The sequence below is a fragment of the Carcharhinus amblyrhynchos genome, chromosome 10 (genome assembly GCF_965287045.1).
Source record: "Carcharhinus amblyrhynchos chromosome 10, sCarAmb.v2.hapA, whole genome shotgun sequence".
Lineage (NCBI taxonomy): Eukaryota > Metazoa > Chordata > Chondrichthyes > Carcharhiniformes > Carcharhinidae > Carcharhinus > Carcharhinus amblyrhynchos.
In genome coordinates this window covers 62,263,736-62,277,907 of record NC_137333.1, presented here as the reverse complement: position 1 = coordinate 62,277,907, position 14,172 = coordinate 62,263,736, and the positions used below count along the sequence as shown (strand labels likewise).

At 41.3% G+C, this 14,172-nt stretch overlaps 1 long non-coding RNA gene across 1 annotated transcript in view; it reads left to right on the top strand.

The window, feature by feature from the left end:
* The first annotated feature begins 9,327 nt into the window (after positions 1 to 9,327).
* The window catches only part of LOC145348988 (uncharacterized), an 86,647-nt gene continuing 81,802 nt past the window's right edge, over positions 9,328 to 14,172 (top strand). The window contains exon 1 of the long non-coding RNA XR_013888048.1: positions 9,328 to 9,389. This is a non-coding gene — a long non-coding RNA (uncharacterized LOC145348988). The remainder of the gene's footprint in view (positions 9,390 to 14,172) is intronic.

The following is a 14,172-nucleotide window of genomic DNA, read 5'->3' as shown; positions in this document are numbered from 1 at the left end:
TCATGTCATTGGTATAAATTGGTAGAACTTGCAAACTAAAGGAAATACACTTTGCTTTTGCAGATACAGTTGGTACCTTATGCACCTCGAGCAAAATTTCTAATGCAACATGGTCAAAAGTAAAAATCATGCCTTGTAAACCTCCAGCATTTTAAGGACATGTGTTTTTGATGACTTGCATTTAAAATTAATGAACAAAAATAAATTTTGGTGAGTTTACTAAAAATTGTAAATTATGGCACACAAATTGTTATTTCCTTGCAGTTAGTTATAAATTATTACTTGATAAATTTACAGTGATTATTTCACAAAATTACTCTTCTGGTTATTACATTGTCATTCAATGATCCCATGTCTTAGTTATCTACATTCACTGCCACAACCTGTGCTGACAAAATAATAGATTAGAAAAATAAGTATGCTAGAAATATTTTCAAAACAGCAATAACACTTTTTATTCAAAAGGCTATTTCTTTAAAACAATTTTTATGTAATGTTTTCAATCAAAAATAGTGAAAAAACAAAATACTATAATGCAAGCTACATAAGGAAGATAACATACAATGACCCAATAATCTAGCATTACTAGTAGTTAGTGGTGATCAGAAGAGCAAGTGTGAGAAACGAATGACTCCCTGGCTTTAGTCTGTTCTCTTCAGGGTTTTAAGTATTTAACATATACAATGACTGCTGAATATCTCATGACAGAGGCGCCTGTATAATTGACTGATGCTAATTATAACCATGATGTCTGAGGCAGGCGTGCCACGGTCTCATGGTCCATGCTCATTCTTGTGTTTAAATCCCCCAGTAGGTAAAGATGTTCTGGTTTAGGGATTTTGCTGATAGCAATGTTAATCTCTTCACAGAACTGGCATTTTGCCTCTGTAATGGAGCAGTCTTGGGGCTTAGATACTCATGAGGTTAACTAGTCCTGTCTGAGTTGAGAGGTGGATGCAGAGACATATTCTGAACATTTTGTGAGGGCTTCTATCATTGAAAGCAGTGTTTTTTTTCTTTACAGCGAAGCCCATACCTTGCTCATGCGTTTCCTCTGAACTATTCCCTTGTCAGATGAATGTGTAATGTTCTTCTTTCAGCGATCCCCTCTCGGTGAGCTTAGTCTTTTGTAAAGATGCTACGTCAATGTTCAACCTATCAAATTCCATGTCGACTTTGGCTGTGTTGTATGCATATTTGTCGAACTACAAGTCATCTGTCAATCCCATGCACAGTCTTGATGTTCCAGCTTGCCGATCGAAAAATTGGCATTTTTCTTCCTTTTGCTTGTTTTTGTTTGTTTACCTGGTGCAATGAATTCTGTCCAGTTGTTGAGAAGAAGTTCTTAAGCTCCAAGCATTCATTGAAGCAGATGGCCTGTGGCAATCAGCACCTTACTAGTCGGGGCTTACACAACTTTAGGTGGTTGGTGGCTGAGCAGTCAGATGATCCCCCTCACCATCAGAGACAACCTGTGAACACAGGCTGTCTATTTAAGCCACTGGAGAAAATTGTATACTCGCTGAATTTACTCATTGTGGTCCCCTCCTTCCATGATAAGATGTTGTGGAAAGTCAGCTATGTTGGGGAAATATTGGAACATTTTGGGATCCATATTGGGGTCAAACAAGGTTATTGTCAAGCACTGAAACTCTTTGGCATATTCTTCTCTTTGCTGCTGTCATATTCCTTCAGGTTATCTACAGAGGAAGTCTACTTACAAACCAAAACAGATGGAGAGCTGCCCAATCTTGTTCATCTGAGAAGCAAGACAAAGAAGAGGGTCCAGAGAAAATGAAGAGCAATAACTTGCGTATTTGCTAAGCCTGTTGCACTTCTCTTGTTATAAATACTTATTTCAATATTAGTTTAATATTTTTAAGGTAATTTTTAGTTCTAGGAAGATTAAAGTTGAACTATAGAAATTGAGATAAATGCAAATAAAGCAGCTTAAAACCTATTTCACTTAAAAGATTGGGGGTCATGTTGAGCCAAGATTTATAAAGGTAAGATATTAAAACAGTAGGTGGATTTACTTATCCAGAGAATTGGAGATTTGTCTAGACTGCTTGAGAAGAAATGCAGCCCAATGAGTTGCATTGTTTTGCAAGTTAGAGCTACAATTAATTTAAAAAGCATTTAATGAGCTATGGAAGGCTACATCATCATGCAGGTGGTTGAACATAAGAACATAAGAAATAGGAGCAGGAGTAGGCCATCTAGCCCTTTGAGCCTGCCCCGCCATTCAATAAGATCATGGCTGATCTGAAGTGGCTCAGTTCCACTTTCCCACTTTCTCCCCATAACCCTTAATCCCCTTGCCTACCAAAAACCTATCTACCCGCGTCTTAAATATATTTAGCAAGGTAGCCTCCACCACTTCAACGGGCAGAGAATTCCAGAGATTCACCACCCTTTGAGTGAAGAAGTTCCTCCTCAACTTTGTTCTAAACTGCACCCCCTTATCTTGAGGCTGTGCCCTCTAGTCCTGCTGTCCTTTCTGAGCGGGAAGAACCTCTCCACCTCTACCCTATCCATCCCTTTCATCATCTTATACATCTCAATAAGATCCCCCTTCATCCTTCTAAACTCTAACGAGTACAAGCCCAGTCTATTCAGCCTCTCTTCATAGCTCAACCCCCTCAACTCTGGTATCAGCCTAGTAAACCTCCTCTGCACTCCCTCCAAGGCCAAAATATCCTTGCGCAAGTGCGGCAACCAAAACTGCACACAGTACTCCAGCTGCGGCCTCACCAGTGCCCTGTACAGTTGCAGCAAGACCTCCCTACTTTTATATTCAATCCCCCTCGCTATGAAGGCCAGCATCCCATTTGCCTTCCTGACCACCTGCTGCACCTGTAGTCTGGGTTTTTGCGACTCATGCACAAGGACCCCCAGGTCCCTCTGCACCGTAGCGTGCTGCAGCTTTTCGCCCTGTGAGTAGTAGTCCTTCCTACTATTATTCCTGCCAAAGTGGATAACCTCACACTTGCCAACATTGTATTCCATTCTTAAGCTATTGGAGCTTAAGAATGTTCAATTTATCTGTGTGGTTGCTGGGAGAATGAGCGATCTTACAGCAGGGGAAAGGCCATACCAGAAAGATACTGCTGCCAGCAGGCTCTAGCTGGCTCAGTGTAGCTGGGACTTAGGAGGATGGGAGGTGATGGCCTAGTTGTATTATCACTAGACTATTAATCCAGAAACTCAGCTAATGTTCCGGGGACCTGACTTTGAATCCAGCTATGGCAGATGGTGGAATCTGGATTCAATAAAAAATATCTGGAATTCAAAATTAACTTAAAATCATTGTCGATTTTTTAAAAAACCAATCTGGTTCACTAATGTGAAAAAAATCTGCCGTCCTTACCCTGTCTGGCCTTCGTGTGACTCCAGAGCCACAGCAATGTGGTTGACTCTCAATGGCCTTCCAAGAGCAGCTAGGGTGGGCAATTAGGGCTCAGAAGGAGCCTTGAAGTCATTTATAGCTTAACGTAGCATTAGGGAAGCACAGCACAGAAACTGGGTATTTCCATCCGGGGCTGTGCCAGCTCAGTGAAGCTAGCCAGTGATTAAGGAGCTGGAATTGCATCAGTAAATAGAGGTTGGAATGCAGACTCAGGAATCCAGGGGAATGGAGTCTCAAGAGATGAGGTTGAAACCTATGGGAAATGTGAGTCATTCAGATGCTCTGCATTGGAGCAACTTTATAGGAATTCAAAGGCTTGATTTTCAAAATTGAAAAGTTTGGAGTCCCATGTGAAGGAGAAAGCATTTCAATGCGATTGTTTGATTCACATTGTCCCTCTGAATTTGCTGCACATACTTCCCTCAAGTCCAATTCAAACATTGTTATTGAACCCGCTGATAAGGGTGGAGCTGTTGTTGTTTGGTAAACCAACTTCTACCTCGGTAATCCTGTACATCAACTCTCCAACACCTCTTCCTATTTCTCCCTGGACTGTGATTTCATCACTGACCATCAGGCCACAATTTTCAAGTCTGTCACTTAGTTCATGTCATCTGGAGATCATCACTCATGGTCTCCAACCTCATTGTCCACCAATCCTGCACATCCCACTTTTAACGCTTTCCCACAATCCAGAAACAGGATTGTCTTGGTAGGCCCATCACTTCAGCCTGTGCTTGCCCCATAGTGTTGATTTCTTCTGATCACGAAGCTATTTTCTTCCCCCTCTGCTCCATCTCTTCCGAGCAGCATCCAGGACAGAGAATATAATAAATGTAACCTCTTTTAGTCTTTTCCAAAGATTATGTGATTTTAAAGTAGAGTTCAATTCCAAAAACTAATTCACAAAATTACCTATTGACTTCTTAGAATCTCTACAGTGCAGAAGGAGGCCATTTGGCCCATAAAGTCTGCACCGACAACAATCCCACCAGGCCCTAAACTTGTATTTACCCTTCGTATTTACCCTGCGATTCACACCAACAGTAAGGGGCAATTTATCATGGCTAATCAACTTAACCTGCACATCTTTGAGCTGTGCGAGGAAACCGGAACATCCAGAGGAAACCCGTGCAGATATAGGGAGAACATGCAAACTCCACAAAGAAAGTCACCTGAGGCTGGAAGCAAACCCAGGCCACGGGAGCTGAGCGACAGCAGTGCTAACCACTTCTTATCAAACAAAAATTGCTAATATTAAAAATAATTAGCCAGGGCAGCTTAGGTTTTCTGTGAAGAAAATTAAGGCTTTTTTAGCTCATGAGCTTTCTAAGAAACTCCCCCAACATATACACACACATGCACACACACACACACACACATACACGACACACACACACACACACACACACACACACACATGCAATAATCTGTTTGTCATCACACTAGTGCAACAGGAAACAACACACTGTAAATTTCTCTTCCAATGCTCTCAATATTATCCAGTACTTCGGAGGCAAAAGGCTCAACAGAAATTAGGTGTGCTGGACAATGTCAACCTTTCTTTCCCCATAAAGTAGAACCTGAGGGGATGCTTCATTTCTTCACATCACTTCATCTAACAACTTCGTCAAACATTGTGCAAGCTCAGTGACTGTGGCATGAAGTAGAACGTAGTAAGAAATTGAATTTAGTATATTTCATACCTTGCACAATATCAACTATTCAGCATGGTAAAAAAGATTAGGAATGGTTGTACATAAAAGGAACAATGCAATTTTCTACTTCAGCCGATACAAAATCTTTTCTGTAAATTGGAAAACCATAGGGTCCCTACAGTGCAGAAGGAGGCCATTCAGCCCATCGAGCCTACACTGACATCAATCCCACCCAGGTTCTATCCCCATAACCCCACACATATTTACTCTGTTATTCCCCTGACACTAAGCGTCAATTTAGCATGGCCAATCAACCTAATCCACACATCTTCAGACTATGGGAGGAAACTGGAGCACCCAAAGGAAACTCACACAGACACGGGGAGAACATGCAGAATCTGAACAGACAGTGACCCAAGCTGGGAATCGAACCTGGATCCCTGACACTGTGAGGCAGGAATGCTAACCACTATGCTACCTTGCTGCCCCTAGTGCATACAATTTACAACATTAGAACAGAAAATGCGGAAAATACTTGGCAGGCTTGGCAACATCTTAGAGAGAGAAACAGAGTTAATATTTCAAGTCCATGTGACCTCTTCCATGCTCAAGAGAGGGATAAATTGATGGATTTTATATTGTATGAGAGGGGGTGGGGTAGCTGGAGCTGCTTGGAAGGTCAGTGATAGGTGGAAGCCAGGAGAGATTGCAACAAAGATGTGTAGGGCATAATTAATGGCAATGTGAAGTATGGAGGGCAATAGAACTTCCTGATAGTGGTATAAAGGTAAGATAACAAAATGTATTAAAAAGAGAACAAAGGTCAAGGATCAGTGAAAGCAAAACTTAAAAATAAGTGACATATGGCCCAATTGTGGGGGTGGGGAGTCGGTGGGCAGAGGGTGCATGTTTTGTTAAGATAAAAAAGGGAATAAAGTCCTGAGGGCTGTGACATGTCCAATTGGAAGATGTTGTGCTACACCTTCAGTTTGTATTGGGCATCATGAGCATGCAACAGGCCAAGGATGGGCATGTGGGCATGTGGGAATGAGAGCAAGATGCTGAGTTGAAATGGCAAGCGGCAGGAAGGTCGGGGTCAAAAAAGAAAATGCTGGAAAATTTCAGCAGGTCCGGCAACATCTGTAAGGAGAAAAAAGAGCTGATGTTTCTTTGACAAATAACCGTTTGTCAAAGCACAGCATTGAGAAAAGTTGGGGTCATACTTGCAGACCGAGCAATGGTGCAAGTGAAATGCTGCTTCACCTGAAAGGAGTGTTTAGGGCTCTGAGCAGTGAAGATGGAGGAGGTAAAGGGGTCGATGTTATGCCTTGGTGACTGGGTGCCAATTATGGGATTGTGAATTGCTCATAAAAGGCCATACCCAGCATACATGGTGCACAGACCAAAAGCCACTTCCTGGGATCTCTCTGAACAGCACGTCATTAAGAGGCTATGTTCTTCCAGGCAGATGAACACATCTACAGCCTCCTGCAACAGGAGTAGGTGGACAAGCTTCATCAATGGTTCTCAAAGTCACCACAGTCCTTAACTTCTTAGCACTGACTCATCCCACATCGATAATGGCAACAACCCTGGGATATCCCAATTACCTAGTTGCATAAAAGAAGTCATTAATTCTCTGTTCATTAAGGCCAGCCAGAACACTACCTTCCCTATTGAAATAAATGGTTACCAGGAGAAAGTTCTGGAAGCTGAAGCAGTGTCTGGCTTCTATTATGTCCACTATATCAAAATACTGTTCAAAAGTTGCCATTAGATCACCAAAACATCAGCCCGCAGCCTTCATGAATAAGAAGGTCTATCACTCTGTTACATAGTGTTACTTAGGATGTACTGCACAGCAACAGGTCATTCAGACCAATCAGTCCATACCAGTATTTATGCTTTATTTGAACCTCTTCCCATCTTTTCTTGTTTAAATCTGCCAGTGTAACCATCTATAATAACTTGGAAACTGTGGCGATCACTGAGTAATTAAAGAACTATTTATTGAGAGTGATAAAGAGGCTACCAATTACTTTGATTCCAGTCTCCACACTGTCTGGGAAAGCCCTCGCTCATGCATCACGTGACCCTTTGAAATTTCACTCCTTAGAGTGGCTTGCTATTTCACCATCTATTCTCTTCTCTCTTAGATGTTTGTCTAGCTTCCTATTTAATGCATGATACTATTTGCTTCAACGACTCTCTGTGGCAGCAAGTTTCATTTTCTTACCAAGCCTGACAATCGGGCTGTTTTTCATATGGAAAACCTCATGAAAATAGTGACACAAACCATGGAGTTAAAACTCTGGATGGTTTTACAAAACCTGCACATCCCCGTTCATTCTTTCCCTCCCACTTATCTCTCCCTCTTCTTCTGTTATCTCCCATTCAAACCCCTCTCACACTTTTCACCTCCTCCCTTCTCACTTTGGTTCATTGCCTCCTCCAGATCCTTACTTCTCTCCCTTCCATTTCCTTCTCCTCCCACACATTCCTCCTACTCCTCCCTCATTCCCCTTTCCCAGACTTTGGTCTAAGTATTTTTTCACTGAGTGGTGTTGGCAGCTGATACGTAAAATAAAGGCTTGAAGAATTTGGGCTGCCATGTCATTATATATAGATCAATATGATATATAAAGAAAAACTGAACTGGTCAGGTAGCAGCTCAAGGGATTCTTTGAAGAGAAATACCTGCCAGTGACTCCTTGGTTATGCTTCGGTCCTGGCTAACTCTCCTTCCCTCTCTTATTCCTCCTTCTTTGTAGGCAAAGGTACCGGCTCATCTTCTAACCATTCTGGCTGCATGAATTCTCCTTTCTAAATGCCAAAGTTGTGTAACACACAGCAGACATAAATTATCTTTGACACATTTTACAATAGGATTCCAGCTGACCTGTCTTGACACTGAAAGTACAGCTTTAAGATCCCAATCATATATTATCATGGCATTTTTGCTGTGCCTTGGTGCAGGGGTTCCTGACTGGTGTCAATATTTGAGGTGTCAGGGACAGATGTGTTGCTAATGCAAGACTGTTGTGTCTGCTCGCTCAAAATAGTCACGGCACCATGAACTATCTCAGAATAACAATAGCATGATTCTTTCCACATATACTGGATCCTGCAATTTTACATTGTGGTGGTCTCTGAGCATCTGGACATTTACTTAATGAAATCTCCTGCAATTCATTTATGCCCTAGGATTGATTGTTGTTGGTGTGCTGATGGCTGTTTAAGAGTCATTCACAGACAACCAGCAGTTTTGGGAAAACAGCCATCTGCTACAAGTGCTCAGAGTATTCTGTTGTTTTTTTTCCCCTTCCAGGTGGGGAGTGATAAACACCTTGGCAAACAAAGCCTCAGTAATCCACACCAAGTAGTGATGTGTAGATGTATGAACGTTCTCATACATGCCAATAGTGATGATGTGAAGTAAACCAGTAAAATAAAAATTCAATATGGTTGTGATTTTCACCACAGTGAACTTGAGTATTGCTTAAAAAACAGAGGCATGTTGAAGCTTTTTGAATTGTACTCATCAGGGCATTTCACTGGAATACTAATATAAGGGGAAAATAACAATTTATACTCTAATAAGAGAGTGTGATTGATTAATAAGTGCACTTTGATTGGCAGACATGTTGCTATGGAGAATGCATCGGTTCATGATGATTGACAGTTAACTTCAAGCATTGTTTGAAATTTAAACAAGGCAACATGATCCTGATTGGTAGGGTATTTCCCTGAGCAATGTGTCAGCAAATGCAATCACTTATTTTGTTTAACTGAAACAGGTGCAATGTGTGTTCCTGTTCTTCTTGTCTGCAAAGAACAGGGCACAGTGCATTAATATATGTAGCATCCAGTATACACAAATATGCCACACATTGAGCTTAAACTAAAATTGGTTTAGGATTATTTAGTAAAGGTTGTCCAAACGCAGAATCACATCCGCTGTTGGACACTGTGCTTTGAGCTTTGTAAGCACATGCTAGTTACTGAGGATAATCAAGGCAAAGCATTTTCAGAAAGAAGAAATTTGGAAATTGAAAGTTCTTCTTGCAACCCAAGCATCACAAGAGGACACATCTCGTATGATCCAATTATCTGCAGGGATCTCTTTATATAGTTCTCTGAGTGGCCAAACACACTAGCTTTTACCAGCAGGTTGGGTGGTTTCTTAAAGACATCAGAGAATACAAATTTGCATATATTCATCAGGCTCCCATCTCCCTCTAGTGGATGCCTCAGCCAACTGAAAAGACAAGCATGGTTAAAATGGCAGCTGACAGGAAGACAGCAGGAACAGAGAAATAGAGGTAATCTGGCATCACTTTAATCAGTCCCTGCTCTATTTCCACCAGTTGATGTGGATTAAAATCACCCCTATAAATTTTTAATGCAAAGTAAGATAATGGGTAGAATTTTGAACCCTTGCCAGGCCTGGAACAGAGGCAGGTGGGATCTCAGGAGTGAGTTTCTCAGTGTGCCACTTCCCTGGCTTCAACCAGTCCTTGGGCCATTTTTGCAGAGATAGGATGGAGGACATGGCAGGGGGAACCAGTTTAGACACCTGGAGATGGCCTCCTGGTGACAGAAACTCGGAGCCTAAGGACTCCTCTGCTGCCTGTCAGGGGTCAGCAGCAGTTAAAGGGCACCCTATAGTGTCAGCTTGGCTGTGGAAGTAATTTTTAATTAAAATTTAAAATCTTGGAGACAGAGCATCTCCCTTTTGAATAACCCATCATCTTCAACTGTACATTCACCATCCTTAATTGGATGGCAGACCTGCCGTTTACCCATTACTTGGACATCCTGGGGAAAATTACACAGAATAACTTTGTGCCACACAGTGCGGACTTTTGACTTATATCTTAACCTGACAATGGGGTTCAGGAGACCACAGAGAAAACCTGACCTATGTGGTCTTTTGTCTGTCACTAAAATTAGGAGGTACTAAAGCCACATTATGTTTATATCCTTGAAATTTCCCTATTCTGTTGCTAAATATAGACAAATGTAATAGAAAAGTATTACATTTTGGTTAACACATGATGTTGAATCCATTTGAGATTCAGTATTTTGACCCATTTATCATTTTTAATGTGCAAAAGATGGATTCCATTTAGGATTTTGGTCAAAACATTATAATGCTTTTGAGACATTGGCCAGATTTTATATGGTTTGTGTGGGCTCCTGACACCCTCCATATAATGTTAAATAACATGTGATGACACGGGGACGGTTTACCAACGTCATCACACAGTCTCTGGCTATTACGCTTGGCAGATGTGAAGAATGTTGGACGCCCACACAACAACAATTAAAAGGTCTATTGAGCCAAATAAAGGTCCAATCAATTCAATTTTGAGAGGCACATTCATTTTTATGGTCAGCATAGGGAAAAATGGGCAGATACAGATCGCACATTTTGCACTTCTAGATTCAGGGTGGAATATACATCTCAGGAAGAATGGAGAAGTGAGGAGGTAGAACTTCAAAAGCTAGTTGAAAGCCTGGGTAGTACTAATTCATTAGTGAAAAGCTTTCTAATTCCCTCTTAACAGGAGGGAGGGAGGCTCTTTCAATTGGGATAAACACTGCTTAAAGTAAATAGAAAATCCAAATGGACTTCAGCTGAAATTTATTCTAGACACTAACGTTCACCTTGTTATTAATGAACGCAGTTTTTTAATGGAATTAGCTGTCATGACAAAGTTGTAAAATTAAAAAAAAACTTTCTGTCATTTTCTGTGCATTACATATATGTTAAACATCTTTTTAAAGCATTTACAAAAAAATGAACCCGCCCAAAGATTATTTGCTGCCTCTAGTCACTGCAGCTAAACCATAAAAAAGTGCACAAATAAATAAGGGCAAAAACTTACCTATCATCAGGGCAAGTGACGGAAGTTATTGCGAGATTGCAGCTCAGAGCTTCAATACCGGCAGTTTTCGGAACCCATATTGGAGGTTGAAATTTGGGCTCTTGCAGCGTGCATGTGCCTGTGTCATACCTCCATGTTGTCCTGGCACGCATGTATGGGCACAATCGGGTTCAATTGACATTCAGCTCAGAAGTTAAGGAAATGTTTTAGCCTCAACTGCTTTCTGTGGCAATGAATACCACGGGCTCACCACTCTCCGGGTGAAGAAATTTCTCCTCACTCAGTCCTGAAAGATTTACTTCCCCACCATCAAAATCATGCTTGCTGCATCTAATCTGTCTAGTCCTGTTAGAATTTTATAGGTTTCTATGAGATCCTCCCTTATTCTTCTGAACTCCAGTGAGAATGATTCTAACCGACTCAATCTCTCCTCATACATCAATTCCGCCATTCCAGGCATCAGTCTGGTAAATCTTCAATGAATTCCCTCTAATAGAAAGGACATCCTTCCTCAAATAAGGAGATCAAAATTGCACACAATGTTCTAGGTGTGACCTCACCAAGACCCTGCATAATTGGAACAAGATTCCTGTACTCGAATCCTCTTGCTATGAAGGCCAACATACCATTTGCCTTATTTACTATCTGCTGTACCTGCATGCTTACCTTCAATGACCAGTGTACAAGGACACCCAGGTCTCATTGCACATTCCCCTCTTGCAAAATAAAGCCATTGAGATAATGATCTGCTTTCCTTTTTTTGCTACCGAAGTGGATAACCTCACATTTATCCACATTGTACTGCACCTGTCATTCATCTGCCTATTCACTTAGCTTGCTTAAATCACTCTGAAGCATCTCCACTTTCCCTTGGCCTTAAATTCCATCAATTTCTCCAACGCCACTTCTCAACTAACCAATAAAAAAAGGCGGGGCTGCTGCTTGGCTTCAGGTATTTTTATGCACTCTTCCATGGCTTCTCCTTACTTTCACTCCTCAATGCAAAGTTTTTTGTTCAAGTTCAAGCCACTATCCCCAGAATTGTTTCTTCATTTACTTACCTTCTCTCCACTGCTTTTGAACTCCCACCTGCAGCTGATTTCATTCAGGCATTTGCCCTTTTCCTGCCCACTCCTGCACCCCACTGCCCAACACACCTCCATCATTACTAGCCCTCTCTACATACTAGTTTCATGCTAGCTGGCTCTTAACTGGCCAACCAGGATATGACTACTGTAGACTGCCAATCTCGGAATGGAGCGGATTTCAAATCTGCTTCTGAATCCGCTGAATTTGCTTACACACCGACCTAAAAATTCAGGCTATTATCTATTTCATATGCTTTTGATGCCACCATGGCTTATCCAGACTTGGTATACACTGACACAGAAATCTTATATTTTTTTGACCATTTCAGTCAAAGTCAACTTGTCTTCAAGCCAAAATTGTGCAGTTTATTTAAAATTTGACTGAATGTTAAGCATGTTTGATGTAGTCACCATGAACTGTTGGAAATATCAAATGGAAACTGAAAAGTTCACACATCTCTTCAAATCACAATTTCACCTTGTTTTATAATAGTGTTGGTTGAGCTTTGCTTCTGGCTTGCATAATGGTTTAGAAACCAGATCCACAATGTTTCAAAGATTAGACATCTGTAGTATTTTTGAAAGCTAGATTTGCAGACTATGAAAGTACAAACAAACAAGAATTTTATTGGAGAGGTGTTTACTCTACAGGCTATTAGGATATCCTGCTTGTTTGCTAATACAAATGGCCTATGATGTCATCAGGATGTCATGTGATTGGTTCATTAACGTGTTCTTGTTCCAATTAGGGACAACATGAGTACAGAAAAACATTCAAGTTTGGATCATCTTCAGTGCTAAATATACACCCATCTAGATCCTGATAAATGTAAATAACTTTGCAAGAAATGTGGTGCTTGGTGAGCAATTCTATAAGCAGCAATTAAAACTTTGGAAATCGCAGCTGGAATTTTATGCTTGCAAATCAGAATTTTATGCTTGCTGCCATCCTGATCATGGGTAAAATCCAGCATGATGACATTGGATTGCAAAGCTGATTTCTATACTCTGATTTCCCATAATATAGCAAGTGGTCAGAAATTGGCAGCATCCCCCCAATCCATGGTGGGCTTCAAACCTGGGTCCACAGAGCATTACCCTACATCTCTGGATTGCTAGTCCAGCAACAATACCCTACACCACTGCCTCCCCTTGTAGCCACAGTATTTATATGACTGTCCAGTACAGTTTCTGGTCAATGGTAACCCACAGATTTTTGATGGTGGGGTTATCAGTGATGGTAATGACATTGAATGTCAAGGGGAGATGGTTGGATTCTCTTTTATTGAAGATGGTCAATGTTTGGCTCTTGGGTGGCACAAATATTACTTGTCACTTATCATTCCTAGTCTGAATGTTGTCCAGGTCTTTCTTCGTATGGGCACAGATTGCTTCAGTATCTGAGGAGTTGCAAATGGTGCTGAACATTGTGCAATCATCAGCAAACATCCCCACTTCTGACATTATGATGGAAGGAAGGTCATTGGTGAAGTAGCTGAAGATGGTTAGGCTTAGGACACTATCCTGAGGAACTCTTGCTGTCCTGGGACTGAGCCGATTGATCTCCAACAATTATAACCATCTTTCTTTGTGCTAAGCTTGACTCCAACCAGTGGAGTGATTCTCATTGAATCCCATTGATTCCAGTTTTGTTGGGGCTCCTTGATACCGCACACAGTCAAAGATGGCAAATGTAGTTACTCCCACCTCACTTCTTGAGTTCAATCTTTTGCCCATGTTGATAGTGACTGCAATGATGTCAGGGGCTGAGTGTCTTTGGTAGAACCCAAGCTGAGTGTCAGTGAGTATGTTATGTTGAGTAAGTAGCACTAGACAGCATTAACCATGACCCCTTCTAGAAATTTGCTGATGATTAAGAGTATACTGACAGGGTAGGAATTGGCCAGGTTGGATTCATCCTGCTTTTTATGTTCCTTTTAAATTCTTTTTAAATGGGATGTGGGCATCAATGGCTAGGCCAGCATTTATTGTCCATTGCTGATTGCTCTTAAGAAGGTGGTGGTGAGCTACCTTCTTAAACTGCTGCCTTCTTGAATCGCTGCAGGATATACCTGGGCAGTTTTCCATATTACCGGGTAGATGCCATTGTTGTAACTGTACTGGAA